Consider the following 4,825-nt stretch of genomic DNA (forward strand, 5'->3'; position numbering starts at 1 on the left):
AAGACATAGAGCCCTAGAGACGGAAGGGAACCCCCAAGGGCCATCCAGTCCCGCCCCTTCTTTTGCCATGCAGGAAGACATAGAGCCCTAGAGACGGAACGGAACCCCAAGGGCCCTCCAGTCCATCCCCTTCTTTTGCCATGCAGGAATACAGAGGGTCCTGTAGATGCAAGGGAACCCCAAGGGCCATCCAGCCCATCCCCTTCTTTTGCCATGCAGGAATACAGAGGGTACTGTAGATGGAAGGGACCCCCAAGGGCCATCCAGTCCATCCCCTTCTTTTGCCATGCAGGAATACAGAGGGTCCTGTAGATGGAAGGGACCCCCAAGGGCCATCCAGTCCATCCCCTTCTTCTGCCACATAGAGGGTCCTGTAAATGGAAAGCCCTGATGATCTGATTTTTGAGTTTTTAAGATGTCTTTCTAATTTTCTTATTTTCCTTTTGATCTGAAGTTATTTCTTCTTTTAGAATTTTAATGCATGTCTTTTTGTTTTGCTGTGAATGTGATGTTATCTTTGAATTTGGCCTCTTTGGTTTCTTTGCTGGTGTTTTCCTTTGGTGTCTGAGGAGGGTGCAGAGCCGAAGTGCAGCCAGCAGAGGGCGGCGGAGAGCAAGGCCTGGAGCGTGTGTTCCAAGTGACGTCACAGGCAGCCAGCAGAGGAGATAAGAGCACTTGGAGCTCTGTCATCCGCTGAGAGCCAGCGTGGCTCCCGGCCCAGCTGAGCTGCCTCTTGGCCAGCAGGTGGCCGGTTCGAGGCCCTGGAGGCCCTCAGGTAAGTAACCCCGGCGCCAAGCTGGGCTGCAGCATATGGCCAGCTTGGAAACCGGTGCAAGTTCCTTTTGCAAAAAGGAGGGAGAAAGAGCCTTCAAAACATTCCTATCATTTCAGATCATCATCATCTGCCCTGCCTTGGACTTTGGGGGGGGGTCTCCTCCCTTGGACTTTGGGGGGGTCTTCTCCCTTGTACTTTGGGGGGGTCTCCTCCCTTGGACTTTGGGGGGGTCTCCTCCCTTGGACTTTGGGGGTGGTCTCTTCCCTTGGACTTTGGGGGGGGTCTCCTCCCTTGGACTTTGGGGGGGGTCTCCTCCCTTGGACTTTGGGGGGGGGTCTCCTCCTTGGAGGTCCTTCAGCAGACTCCGGACGCCCAGCTTGGGAATCTATTTAAATTTGCCCTTTTAGTTTGCAGGAATACATAGAGTCCTAGAGATGGAAGGGAACCCCAAGGGCCCTCCAGTCCAGCCCCTTCTTCTGCCATGCAGGAAGACATAGAGCCCTAGAGACGGAAGGGATCCCCAAGGGCCATCCAGTCCATCCCCTTCTTCTGCCATGCAGGAATGCATAGAGTCCTAGAGATGGAAGAGATCCCCAAGGGCCATCCAGTCCATCCCCTTCTTCTGCCCTGCAGGGAGGCAGAGAGCCCTAGAGAGGGAAGGGAACCCCAAGGGACCTCCAGTCCAGCCCCTTCTTCTGCCCTGCAGGAAGACATAGATCCCTAGAGAAGGAAGGGACCCCCAAGGGCCATCCAGTCCAGCCCCTTCTTCTGCCATGCAGGTATACATAGAGTCCTAGAGATGGAAGGGACCCCCAAGGGCCATCCAGTCCATTCCTTTCTTCTGCCATGCAGGAATACATAGAGTCCTAGAGATGGAAGGGACCCCCAAGGGCCATCCAGTCCATTCCCTTCTTCTGCCATGCAGGAATGCATAGAGTCCTAGAGATGGAAGGGAACCCCAAGGGCCCTCCAGTCCATCCCCTTCTTCTGCCATGCAGGAATACATAGAGTCCTAGAGATGCAAGGGACCCCCAAGGGCCATCCAGTCCATCCCCTTCTTCTGCCATGCAGGAATACATAGAGTCCTAGAGAAGGAAGAGACCCCAAGGGCCATCCAGTCCATCCCCTTCTTCTGCCATGCAGGAATACATAGAGTCCTAGAGATGGAAGAGACCCCCAAGGGCCATCCAGTCCATCCCCTTCTTTTGCCATGCAGGTATACATAGAGTCCTAGAGAAGGAAGGGACCCCCAAGGGCCATCCAGTCCATCCCCTTCTTCTGCCATGCAGGAAGACATAGAGCCCTAGAGACGGAAGGGACCCCCAAGGGCCATCCAGTCCATCCCCTTCTTCTGCCATGCAGGAAGACATAGAACCCTAGAGAAGGAAGGGACCCCCAAGGGCCATCCAGTCCAGCCCCTTCTTCTGCCATGCAGGAATGCATAGAGTCCTAGAGAAGGAAGGGACCCCCAAGGGCCATCCAGTCCATCCCCTTCTTCTGCCATGCAGGAAGACATAGAACCCTAGAGAAGGAAGGGACCCCCAAGGGCCATCCAGTCCAGCCCCTTCTTCTGCCATGCAGGAATACATAGAGTCCTAGAGAAGGAAGAGACCCCAAGGGCCATCCAGTCCAGCCCCTTCTTCTGCCATGCAGGTATACATAGAGTCCTAGAGATGGAAGCGACCCCCAAAGGCTATCCAGTCCAGCCCCTTCTTCTGCCATGCAGGAATACATAGAGTCCTAGAGATGGAAGGGACCCCCAAGGGCCATCCAGTCCAGCCCCTTCTTCTGCCATGCAGGAATACATAGAGCCCTAGAGATGGAAGGGACCCCAAGGGCCATCCAGTCCAGCCCCTTCTCCTGCCATGCAGGAATACATAGAGTCCTAGAGATGGAAGGGACCCCCAAGGGCCCTCCAGTCCAGCCCCTTCTTCTGCCATGCAGGAAGACATAGAGCCCTAGAGACGGAAGGGAACCCCAAGGGCCATCCAGTCCAGCCCCCTCTTCTGCCATGCAGGTATACATAGAGTCCTAGAGATGGAAGGGACCCCCAAGGGCCATCCAGTCCAGCCCCCTCTTCTGCCATGCAGGAAGACATAGAGCCCTAGAGATGGAAGGGACCCCCAAGGGCCATCCAGTCCAGCCCCTTCTTCTGCCATGCAGGTATACATAGAGTCCTAGAGATGGAAGGGACCCCCAAGGGCCATCCAGTCCAGCCCCCTCTTCTGCCATGCAGGAAGACATAGGCCTGTTACAGACTGCCAAAATAAAGCTGCTTCAGGTCTCTTTGGAGGTATGCTATTTAAATGATGCATGGGTCCTAAGAGTCCAGAGGTTGCGCCAAAGCCACACTCAATTCCTAAGCACTGGAGTGCAGCTTTGGTCCGCTTCCGGATTCTTAGGATGCACGCATCATTTAAACAGCATATCTCCAAAGAGACCCGAAGCAGCTTTGTTTTGGCAGTCTGTAACAGGCCATAGAGCCCTAGAGACGGAAGGGAACCCCAAGGGCCCTCCAGTCCAGCTCCTTCTTCTGCCATGCAATAAGACATAGAGCCCTAGAGACGGAAGGGAACCCCAAGGGCCCTCCAGTCCAGCCCCCTCTTCTGCCATGCAGGAAGACATAGAGCCCTAGAGACGGAAGGGAACCCCCAAGGGCCATCCAGTCCCGCCCCTTCTTTTGCCATGCAGGAAGACATAGAGCCCTAGAGACGGAACGGAACCCCAAGGGCCCTCCAGTCCATCCCCTTCTTTTGCCATGCAGGAATACAGAGGGTCCTGTAGATGCAAGGGAACCCCAAGGGCCATCCAGCCCATCCCCTTCTTTTGCCATGCAGGAATACAGAGGGTACTGTAGATGGAAGGGACCCCCAAGGGCCATCCAGTCCATCCCCTTCTTTTGCCATGCAGGAATACAGAGGGTCCTGTAGATGGAAGGGACCCCCAAGGGCCATCCAGTCCATCCCCTTCTTCTGCCACATAGAGGGTCCTGTAAATGGAAAGCCCTGATGATCTGATTTTTGAGTTTTTAAGATGTCTTTCTAATTTTCTTATGTTCCTTTTGATCTGAAGTTATTTCTTCTTTTAGAATTTGAATGCATGTCTTTTTGTTTTGCTGTGAATGTGATGTTTTCTTTGAATTTGGCCTCTTTCGTTTCTTTGCTGGTGTTTTCCTTTGGTGTCTGAGGAGGGTGCAGAGCCGAAGTGCAGCCAGCAGAGGGCGGCGGAGAGCAAGGCCTGGAGCGCGTGTTCCAAGTGACGTCACAGGCAGCCAGCAGAGGAGATAAGAGCACTGGGAGATCTGTCATCCGCTGAGAGCCAGCGTGGCTCCCGGCCCAGCTGAGCTGCCTCTTGGCCAGCAGGTGGCCGGTTCGAGGCCCTGGAGGCCCTCAGGTAAGTAACCCCGGCGCCAAGCTGAGCTGCAGCATATGGCCAGCTTGGAAACCGGTGCAAGATCCTTTTGCAAAAAGGAGGGAGAAAGAGCCTTCAAAACATTCCTATCATTTCAGATCATCATCATCTGCCCTGCCTTGGACTTTGGGGGGGGGTCTCCTCCCTTGGACTTTGGGGGGGTCTTCTCCCTTGGACTTTGGGGGGGTCTCCTCCCTTGGACTTTGGGGGGGTCTCCTCCCTTGGACTTTGGGGGTAGTCTCTTCCCTTGGACTTTGGGGGGGGGTCTCCTCCCTTGGACTTTGGGGGGGGGTCTCCTCCCTTGGACTTTGGGGGTGGTCTCTTCCCTTGGACTTTGGGGGGGTCTCCTCCCTTGGACTTTGGGGGGGTCTCCTCCCTTGGACTTTGGGGGGTCTCCTCCCTTGGACTTTGGGGGGGTCTCCTCCTTTGGACTTTGGGGGGGGGTCCCCTCCCTTGGACTTTGGGGGGGTCTCCTCCCTTGGACCTTGGGGGGGGTCTCCTCCTTGGAGGTCCTTCAGCCGACTCCAGACGCGCAGCTTGGGAATCTATTTAAATTTGCCCTTTTAGTTTGCAGGAATACATAGAGTCCTAGAGATGGAAGAGATCCCCAAGGGCCATCCAGTCCAGCCCCTTCTTCTG

The sequence above is a fragment of the Sceloporus occidentalis genome, unplaced genomic scaffold, assembly GCF_023333645.1.
Source record: "Sceloporus occidentalis isolate IW3139 unplaced genomic scaffold, rSceOcc1.0.p SCAF_13, whole genome shotgun sequence".
Lineage (NCBI taxonomy): Eukaryota > Metazoa > Chordata > Lepidosauria > Squamata > Phrynosomatidae > Sceloporus > Sceloporus occidentalis.